Source organism: Vanessa tameamea, chromosome 26 (genome assembly GCF_037043105.1).
Source record: "Vanessa tameamea isolate UH-Manoa-2023 chromosome 26, ilVanTame1 primary haplotype, whole genome shotgun sequence".
In the NCBI taxonomy this organism is placed as follows: Eukaryota; Metazoa; Arthropoda; class Insecta; order Lepidoptera; family Nymphalidae; genus Vanessa; species Vanessa tameamea.
The window spans coordinates 2,772,467-2,784,890 of NC_087334.1; the positions used below are offsets into that span (position 1 = coordinate 2,772,467).

At 31.8% G+C, this 12,424-nt stretch overlaps 1 protein-coding gene across 3 annotated transcripts in view; it reads left to right on the plus strand.

Annotated features, from left to right (window-relative positions):
- The window catches only part of LOC113398395 (solute carrier family 41 member 1), a 107,548-nt gene that overhangs the window by 36,755 nt on the left and 58,369 nt on the right, over positions 1-12,424 (plus strand). The window contains exon 2 of one of the 3 annotated variants that reach the window (XM_026637121.2): positions 112-402. The exons of 1 other annotated variant lie outside the window; for it this stretch is intronic. The gene's annotated coding sequence lies outside the window, so the exon portion shown is untranslated. The remainder of the gene's footprint in view (positions 1-111; positions 403-12,424) is intronic. One more of the 3 variants, XM_064219180.1, reaches the window with a different exon arrangement.

Genomic DNA, 12,424 nt, shown 5'->3' on the forward strand with positions numbered 1-12,424 from the left:
TTAAACCGGTCCAACGCCGGCTGAGTTCGAGAAATCCCCTCGTACAGCCGACGAGACGCCGCTTTGTATTCTTATCATTATCACTGATTGAGTTCTACACCTGATATTAAGGCAAAGGACGGACACCTCCATGACAGTACACTCGCAGACGCCGCACGAAACGCACCTGTTACTCTCCGTCACACGTTCCCGCGCAAATCCGCGAAAAATGTAATTGCATTCCGAAATTAGAACCACAGATTAAAGACTGCATGGGGTAAAAAAAAAATTATAGACTGGGCAGTGTATATATTATCTGTAAATAAAGTGTTTTTTTTTTTTAAGTGTAAATATATTTAATTTTAAAATTATAAAATCCTGTGATATTAGTAATTAAGAGAGCTGGAGAAAATACGACCGCAAGTGAGTATTATTGCATGTTTCTTTTTTTTTTTTTCTTTAATTTATATCAATGGAATGTGCAGGTAAAATGTATAACAAAGGCCAGTGGCCTCTCTTTTATATGAACACCATAAAGGAATAAGAAACGACATACATTTCTTCTTAAAGAAAAAACTATACCTTCCATTTTATTATGCGTTTCGTTCGCGTTTATTTAGTTGTCAAATTCTAATGTATAGTAGTGATGTACAGTTTAACAATATATATATCGATAACTGTTAACTGTTTTTTTTTGTATAATTAATATTTATTATTTCCATTATTATTAAAGAAGTGAAATTAAATCATTAAATTCGAAATTATAATTATAAATTTATAAATCGAAGTTCATTTTACGTACAGCTATGATTATGATAATAAAAATCTACTGTAATGTAAATATTTTTTTAAAAACAAAACTTCGATAAATTTTTACAGATTTCGACAGATAACGTATTGACATATTTTTTTGTAAATATTAATAATGTATGACACGAAGCGAAACTAAAATTAAATGAAACTATGCAAATCAAATAATTAATAATAAATTTTGCCTCTATAAATAATGTCCTTATTATCAGCTTAAATGTACAAAAATATCAATTATTTAAATGCAGCCTAATGGAATTACTATAAAAAGTAATACGTATACGTCGTTCCCTTGCCCTTTCTTTGAATATTTTATTCATCTATATCTCTAGTTAGTCTTAACATCACTTAAACTTACTTACACATGTGATATTTTACTTTAAGTTGTAATTTACGATAATTCTTATCATTTATTCTTACTATGATTTCAATATATTAATGCAATATTTCAATTAATTTTATCATTCAACAAATCACTCGGTATAATTTCTCCACTTATCGTATGACACGATAAGTTTCATCACATCACTATGCAATTGAAATATTTATCGAATAACAATGAAAAAAGATTCTATATCATAATATTGATAAATACAGGCACGCTGAAATTAAAATTAAAATTATTGTTTATACTTATCGTGTATGATATTCGTAGTGTCATAGATTCGTATGTTTATTTAGTGGTATGGCTTTGTGCAAGTCTACTTATAGGTAGGTATGTAGGTACCACCCAGTCATTACCTATTCTTTTCATTTCACCTCCAAATAGCAATATTTTGTATAGTTTTCCGGTTTGAAAGTTATTTATGGCAGTGTAACTACATTTTCTATGGTGGAATCCACTACGATCATTTGGACAATAAGGATTTAGTATTAGAACTCTTGAATAAAATATTAATCGTATGTAAATAATATATACTATTACATTGACACCCTGTAAATTTCCCACTGCTGGACTAAGGCTTCCTCTCCCTTAAGGAGAAGGTTTGGAGCATATTCCACCACGCTGCTCCAATGCGGGTTGGTGGAATACACATGTGGCAGAATTTCGTTGAAATTAGACACATGCAGGTTTCCTCATGATGTTTTCCTTCCCCGCCGAGCACGAGATGAATTATAAACACAAATTAAGCACATGAAAATTCAGTGGTGCCTGCCTGGGTTTGAACCCGAAATCATCGGTTAAGACGCACGCGTTCTAGCCACTGGGCCATCTCGGCTCTTATATACTATATATATAAACAATATGTACTATATGTAGGGGCTATGCATAATAGTTAGTTTCTTATGTAAATAACATATACATTTATGTACTAGACAAAGCATGTCAACGACCACGACCTTATATGTACAACATATATATGAATGCTTTGATTATATTTAAAATATATGATTTAGTATTTGTCACCGATTTAACACGCGTAGAATTTTACAATATTCAATCCTAGGTCTAAACATTTCATTAAATAAATACCGGTACTGTAGAGATATTCTGTAATAACGAACTCGAAACTCACCGCTGAACAGCGTCATGAAATGTCAGAAAATTATGTTTAATTTTAATAATAGCACAGGATAGCCATATTGACCTTTTTGAAAATTGTTTGCTTATAAGGTGTCTAGTTTTGGGCTCCTGAATGCGAACTTGCTATCGGGTTTATCACATAAAGTTTTATTTTTATAATAATTAAAAATATATTTGAAATCAGTAAGATTTCAACCTTACAAAATAAAATAATTATAAATCCTTGTCGTGTAATATCTCTTCCGCTTGTTACTAAAGCTTATTTTGAAATTCTCCCGTGTTGATTCTTCTAAAAACTTTACGTTGATTTTTTTCCTTATTTATCCGTTAATCAGCACCGCGAAGTCCTTAAGAAAATATTTCATTTCAGAAAATTTTACCCGTGTATATTTGTGTGATTATAACATTTAAAGGATTTATGACTTAAAATAGAGTATCATCGTAGTACTAACAACATTTCACGAGTAAGATTCAAAGGGAATGCTGATAAACTGATATTTGTCATATTTGTTGACGTTTAAGATAATTGTTCCTTTCCTAAGAATTTATGATTTCATGTCCGAAATGTGAACTCTCGTGCCTCATAGTGTACGTAAACCAGTTGAGTCTGTGCCTGAACTCTATCCGGTAGTGTGGCATACTAAGAGTGAGGGAATTACTTAGTTTATTTTTAATGATTATTTTAACCTGTTATGTATTCATACAAGTAAAACTCATTAAGACATTTCGAAAATAAACTAGCCTAAGAGCTTCCATTTGAGGAGAAGATTTGGAGCTTATTCCACCACGCTGCTCCAATGCGGGTTGGTGGATACACATGTGATAGGATTTCATTTAAATTAGACAGGTGCAGGTTTCCTCGCGATGTTTTCTTTCACCGCCGAGCACGAGATGAATTATAAACACGAATTAAGCAAATCGATAATCAGTGGCGTCTGGTTTTGAACCCGCAATCATCGGTGCATCTTAACACGCGTTGAAACCAGTCTCAGCCTATATGTAACGCTTTAAGTGTATCACTTGGCAAATATAAACGTCATATACTATAATATTATGATGAATGAGAATCGTATAATATACAAATATTTGGTCAGGCAAACAATCGGATTGTTATTTGATTAGCTTATTTAATAAATGTAATCTGTTACACCATTCGTATAAGAAATTACGTTGAATAATTTTAAATTAATACATGAAGCATGCACTAATGCACTGCCCATAAACATTGGTTGCTCTATATATTAGTCCATTTCGTGACAGAATTTCAGTCGACACGTGCTCGAGAGACTTAATATCCAGTTAATTTAAGGCCCGCAACGCACCTGCAAGCTCCAAGGAGTTGTATATGTCCATGGGCGGTGGTAGTTATTTTCCATAAAGCGAGCCTTCGGCTAGTTTGCCACGAACACAAAAAAAAAAAAAAATAATCACGTAAGAATCTACTGTTCTACTTAAACATAAAAGTGAAAATTAATGTGTTAATTTTTAAAATCCCAGAATGGCATTTTTTTTTTAAAACGTTTATTTATTATCCCTAATATTCATTATCTGTTATCTAACATTGAAAACGCGTTATCATTACAACCGAATAGAATGCTACCGGCGTGTTTAGTTTAACATTACATGTACGAGTAGATAATTAATTTACAATTATTTTATTATAATATTATTTGTTCGTGTATTAAGCTATGTAAAATACACATGACGTATTTACTAATGTGAGGATAAAGTATGTTGGTTCAGGCAAACGAACTCGGTAACCTTTCATAAACGTCCGCGTGCCCGCGCATTTAAAATTTGATTGATTTTGACATTTGACATTTGACAGTTGACAGATAAAGATTTATTTAAAGCATAGTGCAGATGCACACTAATTAAAAAAGCCACGACGAGTGTTATTTAAAATCTGATGCTTGAATTGTCAGATCAATGAATGACTTTAAATGAAGCAAAAAATAAGCAGGAATCTATGAGACATAAGTAAAATGATTTATGTTCGGTTGGCAGAGTTTTGCTTTGGTAGAATATTTTATGCATAACCAATACAGATACATGCGATTAAAAAAAATACTGAGACGTCGTTAGTAAACTTTTAATTGTAAATATCGTTTTATTAAAGATTAATAATTCCATTGACGAAACAAAAACGGGGTACCTAGACTAAAAAAAGCAGACAACAGAAATAATATATTATTGATTCATATTATTTCGTTAACTATAAATGCGAAAATTTTAAAAACTTGATTATTACACGCCAGATAGTTACTTATCCAATAATCCAAAACCAATAGCTTAAGTCCTTCACGGAATATTTTCTCCAAAAAATAAGGAATTAACGACAATATCGTTGAAATCTGTCCAACAATCGATATCAGTGTCTTAATACGTCATCCTCAATGAGATCTCTATTAATGTCAACTGCAATCCAATGCCCCGTAGCCACGTGTACACTACACACGCAAATACAGAAATACACGTGTATGTCATGGCCTATAAATTCCTAATAAAATTGCTCTGTGATAAATCAAATGATAACTGTACTGTTTGTCCTTTAAACAATAAAGATTATTAATTAATGATACAAATGCATGACCGATAAATAGGTAATAAAATATTAAAAAACCCAGTAACAAATCATATTTTTTTTTTGATTGGACGTCTTGGCGTAAGTGAAGCTTAGTATCAAAATTTCCAGTTTGACGGATGGGAAATTATGTATTAAGTTGGTGAACCATTGGCGCTGTAAGAAATACATCACCAATGCGCCACCTACCTTGGGAAGTAGGATGATCTGTCCCTTGCCGGCAGTTACCCTAGCTCACTCACCTTTCGAACCGGAACACAACAATACTAAGTATTGCTATTTTGCGGTATAATATATGATAAGCGACTGATATCAACCCAGAAAAAAACATATAAATTAAAAAAAAAAACTATAATATTAATTATTTAAAACTAGCTCAGAAAAAAAAAATCGTGTTTAAGCTGTCGACCTTTGAGAAGCCTAGCCTGAGTATAGAATCAGTTCTTACCAACCTCAAAAATGCATTGTCATGGAAATGAACCAATGCGTAAAAATATCAATTTGTAATGCAAGATTTGACGTAAATCCTACAAACATTATAAGTAAAGATAAAAGATTTTGTAAATTTTAATTACTCATGTCTAAACTATAAAAAATCTTATCTGAATGATGTTCATATATAAATACAATGTCTGATTATATTCGTTACATTGATGTTGTCAAATAATAGGATGACCATAATTCTTGGAACTTCCGTATTCGTGGTCAGTAAACTAATGCACTATTAGGAAGGACGCTACATTTTCCGGTCACATATGTCATTATTGCGCAGGCGCATGATTACAATGACTGTGAGCGTTAAAATCGGTGTCTATGTAAGTGTTTTACAGAATCATGTTTCCAGTGTTTTGTTCACTTAGAAGAGTTTTTCGTAAAACAATTTATCGCCTAGTTATTAATGTCCGCGCATTTGGTTTATTTTGACATTTGACAGTTGACAGTTGACAGATAAAGACTTATTAAAGCGTAGTGCATATGCACACTAATTAAAAAATTACATTTAAAAGTAAAAAAAGAATTACCATGACGAGTGCTATTTAAAATCTGATTCTTGAATTGTCAGATTAATGAATAACTTTAAATGAAACAAAAAAAAGAATCATGTTTCCAGTGTTTTGTTCATTTAGAAGAGTTTTTCTAGTCTAGTTATTAATAGTAGGTACAATTTCTGTTAGGGTCATACGTTTTACTTCTTGTATTCCAAATAACGTTAAAATAGTAAATATAGTTTACTTTGTAAAAGTAAATTGGTAGGTATGTTTGTTACTATTATATTGTTACTCGTATTTTGAAAATAGAAATTTTTATACTTATTTTATGGATAGACATTGTAATACTAAATATGTTTGGACGCCTTTTAATATAAATAGGTTCAACGTATGCTTGCAAATGCTGTGGGTGTGTACTTAAGCTGTTTTTCTCCGTTGTCATTGATTTGACATTTGAGTGAAGATGCAATAACTGTTAACCATATGAACAAATTTATAGCTAAAGTCGTTACTTAATAAAATCCACTGCAATTTCTTGAATAAGTGTGATGTGTTTGATCTCCTGCTGCCTGATCTGGCCATTCAAGGGGGAGGCTAGCTATCTGTGCAGGAAATTATAATTATAGTGTGTGCTCAAATTATCATGCGCTATTTGCACATTCTCAAAAATCAATATGAGAGCAAATCGATCTGACTACAAGAACTATAAGTAAAGGAGCCTAAGGCCCGCAGCCTACACAATAGGCACTACATATATCAACAAAACAGTCACAGTGTAATGTACTTCAAATATAAACAAAGTCAATATAAACTAAATATAGAAATTGTTTATATTCATATATAAATTTATTAGCGAACATCATCACATACATTACTGTGTTCCCAATGTAAGTAGCTAAAGCACTTGTGTTATGGAAAATCAGAAGTAACGGCAATACCACAAACACCCAGACCCAAAACAACATAGAAAACTAATGAACTTTTTCTACATCGACTCGGCCGGGAATCGAATCCGTCCCGGGTATGGCGTACCCATGAAAACCGTACACACTACTCGATCACGGAGGTCGAGTAGTGTGTACTTATAATTAGTAACAGATTTCGATATCCACGCACACATATAAAAGTCACCTGTCAGAGACCTAAATACGAGTTGACACATGGGCACGTAAATAATGTATATCAAAAATATCATTAAACAAAATTGTCATTCGTGAAAACATTTACTTCGAAGTATCACAATAGCGATGTTATTAACGACCACGCAATTGTCCTTTTGACGTCATAATGGCGTGATAAATAATTAGGTCTTTAGCGATAGCTTTTAAAGCAATTTTGCGTAAATTATATATATATATATAAATACGCACATAATGATGTGTACAGTTCAACTAAACGTGTGAAGCGTATTCAGAGCGTCCGCATTCCAAATTGCTACATTTATTATGTTGAGGCGTATTTTTTTTCCTACCGCCAAACAGCAGTTCTTAGTATTACTGTGTTCCGCTTGAAGGTGAGTCAATGTACAATCTACAGGAAAAAGGAACATAACATCTCAGTTTCCGAGGCTTGTGGCGCATTGACGAAGTAAGGGATGGTTAATATTTCTCACAATTTTCTGCATGAAGGGTTCCTTACAATTATCTATAAAAACGGCACAAGAATCATTAAATATTTCTTTTATTCTGTTTTTAGTATTTGTTGTTATAGAGGCAAAAGAAAAACATCATCTGCAAATATTTTAAGTGTCTAACTGTCACGGTTCATGAGGTACAGCCTGGTGACGGACGGCCAGCGGAGTCTCCGTTGTACCTTTATAACATTGGCTTGTTGGATTATTCGAGTGAATAAGGTTTTTAAGCTCGTTAAGAACGCATATGCGCAATGTAACCGTATTGTTATTTTATCAACAGATCAAATGCAAAATTTTAAATCAATCCGTTACGAATTTTTTTCCGCTAGAAATAGAAATTAAACACCCTAATAAATTTTTAACCGACTCTAGAATATTTTCCTATCTATCTTTTGTTATACTTACGACTAATCAACGTTGATATTTTATTTTATTTTATTTTCATTGGGACAACCAACAGTAGATCATCACATCCAAAATAAAAAATAAAAAATTACATTTCAAAATTATCAAGGCAAAAGATCTACTACTTACAAGTAGTCTCATCATGCATTATCATATTACACAATGTAATTATTGAAAATATGAATTAAACATAAGCATAATAATTAAAAATAAGAAATACAATTCACTTTTTAAACTATTATATAATAAATAATAATTAATAAGATAAACCATATGATTAGAATTGAGCACAAATGAAATTCTTTATTTTTCGATTGAATTGAGGTCGACTATCCTGACATATGTCTAAATCTTTTACTTTAATACTGATGGTGATGTACAACAATGATAATCTCGATATGATGAAATTCCTACCTAGTTGCGTTTTATATAATCTGGTATAAAAGAAATGGCTCATATTACGGGAATTAATGTGAGACACGTTTAAATAGAATTTTGATAAAAGAACCGGACAGTCAATATTATTATTAAATAAATTAAATCTCCAGAGTTTGTATATTGTACAGATTGCATCTTCCATTATAAGACTTTGAATTTATCCTAAATCTATATGATAGTTGACGAAGAAACTTTTTTTTGTATATTCTCGACTCTATTGATGTGCAATTTTTGACACGGTGACCAAATTAAGCAACAATATTCTAATCTGCTACGCACGAAATAATTAATATTACTTTTGGATTAGCGAATGATGCTTGATATTAAATTGAAAAGAAATTCATTAATCCACGATTAGTCTTGACAGCCAACTGCGCAGGAAATATTGCTGGGCATAAATGTTTGCGCAAACACACTCTTGATACAATTGGATGGCTCTGGGAAGACGAGATCAATATGACACGACCGGAGAAGGATCAGCAGGCAGTAAAAAGTAAACTGTAATAGTAGTAATAGATATTGTTACTGGTACTAAGAATCATCAGAAAAAATCAGTATCTTTAATGGCCCAACATAATATAAACAAGGCACTAACTCAACGATGAAGATCGTTACACGCAAATTACCAGAAAATGTTTATTCTACAACATTCAACTATTAATCTTGTAATATAACCGTAATTTATTAACTAACTAGTTGTTTACAAATTTGATTTAATTCTAGTTATTTCGACGAAAGATAATTATCTGTATGGAGTAAATTTGCAGAACCTTGAGTCTAGCGATAAAAGATTGATAAGTGTTTGCGGATCATCCACGGATATCCAGTACAAGGATGCTCTCAAGAACGCATTCCTGTCGTAAGGTTTTTTCTGATTGGTGCAGAGGTCACTGCAAATGATAAGCGTTTCTGTCATTGGTTCATTCACCATGTAACAATTGTTCCTTTTATATGGTGGTCTAACCTAAAAAATGTTTTCTACGTAAATATAATAAACGTGATGTGACAAGGATACTATCAAGGAAGCAATATATTCATAAGTTTTTTTCTTCTGATTGGTGGAGAGGTCGCTGCAAATGATAAGCGCTTTCGTCATTGGTTCTTTCACCGAATGCCATTTTTAGTCATGTGGTCTAGGTAATAGGGCTTAGTGCAATTCCATCTGGGTAGGTAACCCCCTCGCTAGTTGGCGGTGTAAAGGATGAGTAAACTACCCAAAAAATTTAGTTCCCAAGGTTGGCGACGCATTGACTAAGTCAGAGTTGGTTAACCACACTCAGTGCCAATGTATGGGTAGTCATGGCCACTTACAGATAGCCGATTTGCCAGTATATTACCTATTTTTAATAAACGATTGTATAACTCAGACGGCTAGATTCCGTAAAAATGAGGATGAAGTGAAAATTACAAGAACCGTTGATCGTATTGTAGTCAGTACACATTCGAATGTTTCCTATAATTAAAATAAGTAATTCATGAGGAAGGTGAAGTTCTTCCGGTTTCGTAATTAAAAAAAGAAAAATATGTCGGAACGTATCATTAAACGAGTTTTTTTTTCATCCATAATTTAAATGTTTAACAAATGTACTTAATTGATAACACTAATATTCTGAATGCACCATGTCAATGTTTCCTTTCTGAAACAATACTAATATTAGATTACTACTGATAATTAAATATAGATAATAAATTGTGATATTAATTAATTATTTATATACATTTTAATCGTAACAGTAAATAGCTTTATAATAAGCAGGTCACTGCTAAGCTAATTTTTTGAATCTGATCACGATGTGTTCCTTGACCACTGAACACGTGATAAATACTAAACACAAATTAAAGCACTTCTCGTGTTTATTGTTTGTAGTTATTTTTATGTTCTCGTTTGTTAACAATAAATGTGTTATAAATTTTGCTCCATGCCAAGTCTGAGTTTTGTAGGTTAGGTTGACCTTGTGAAGACTTAATCCAATGTATTCATTATTTATCCTGCAGACATAATGTACGTCATGACCTCGTGTATAACCTGAAATAATTTAATGTTCTGAGGTTTAGAAGTTAGGAATCCGAATGTTGATAACTTGATTACTTGATTGATGTTAATGGTTCGAATGACAGTCCTAGGTTTTCATTCCAAGTAAGTATAGTTAGACGTCATACAAAATACACTTTCGAAGAGTTTTTATTTGTGATCCATATGTTTCTTTCATATATTAGTTACTTTTTACAGTTTTTTATTAGGATTTAAATGCGCATAATTTGTGTTTATCTGTCTGGTTTAGATTCTATGATGATATGTATTTCTGTATATAACTTTTCCGGTAGAATATATATTTCGAACCGATAGTTGCTTTGCGATCAATTTAATTCTGTAGTAAAACGATTCAAAATCGATTGAAAGGACTTACTCGGGTAAAGTATATATTTCAATATATACATATACAATCAAGATATTTTGATTCAGATATAGAAGGATCGAACAATTAATGTTATTGAGCTTCTTAACCGTAACCGAATAAATGTATACATTTTTTCATATTGTTTTACGTTATTAGCTACTCTCTAAATAATTGTATTTTAATGACATTAGTTATTTTTTCTGTGATTACTAAGCTTACGAATAAAGTCAAATAAATATCTTGTATTTTTTTAAAACATTTTCGTACCCGTAACCGCATCTGAAACCGATGAAATATTCATATATCCGTATCCATATCCGAAACGACATATCCGTAATATTAATGGTAAAAACTAGCCATGTCTTTAGATATAGTGTAAAATATGCTTTTATTATTCTAATTGTAAAATAATGATATATCGCGAAGGTCGTAAAACAATTAATACCTGCTAGTTCAGATTAAAATAACGGCTACAAGATTATACCTGATATCTTTATCAGTCGAAGGGTAGATAGACTAAAATATTTATGGTATAGAATGCCAATATCAAGTTGAAATTTTGATTACAAAGTTCATTTTATCGATTGAAAATATATAAATTTTGATTCAGCGTTAGTTTTCTGAATTTCTACGATATAATGGAGTTGCCAGTGAATAAAACACCACTCGTTCCCGATACAAGTACAGTTTATTAATTTGCATTCCTAGTCTTATATAATTTCCTTTGACAAAGAATAGCGTGATTCAGAAACACGAATAAAATGAACCACGACATCTATTGATATATAATAGAAACTAAATATATGTTTAAAAATTATACAGCCAGTTTCTTGAGCATCATAGGTACTGGAACAGTTTTATTATTTAAAAAAAAAAAAAACACGCGCAATTGAACGTAATTATGACTATAGTCTCGATCTTACGTTTTAAATACACTGATCCCTTTTTTCACCTATGGGCACCAACATCCTTCGTAAAGATACCATTACCGTAGTACAATTGCAAAAAAAATGCCATTTAAGGCATGGATAGGCCATGAAATCGTTTCGAAATCAAATCAAATGAAAATATACTTTATTCAAGTAGGCTTTTACAAGCACTTTTGAATCGTCATTTAACAAACTATTTAAAGTAAAGCTACCACCGTTTCGGAATGTAGATTCTACCGACAAGAACCGGCAAGAAACTCAGTAGTTACTCTTTTTCAACATCTGAAAATACAGTCATGTTAGTCAAATACAATTATAAGTGTATGTTATGTCTCCTGCCTTGACACACACAGATACACAAAGCCCTATACTGAGCTCACCGGTAAATTGCATTATGATTTCGCAAATCACTCAACAGATACGAAGATATATATTATATCTTTAATCATTAGTAATTTTCGTATTTCGTATATTAGCGATAAACTTGCACTGGAAATTGATATGCCTTCGTTCCTTTGTACGTAATCTTTAACAAACCATTTATTTATGAAAGAGTTGTTTATTTTCTTACTCATTGAAGTTTATTGCTATTGCTTACTAATATTCTGTTGAGAAATAGGGGCCTTGGTTAAGGTGAGGCGTAAATCCTTAGTCTCCTACGTGAACATCATCGGGGCAAAACGATCCTGATACATAAATGTAAAACATGAAAAAAATAGTCCAGAATTTTATA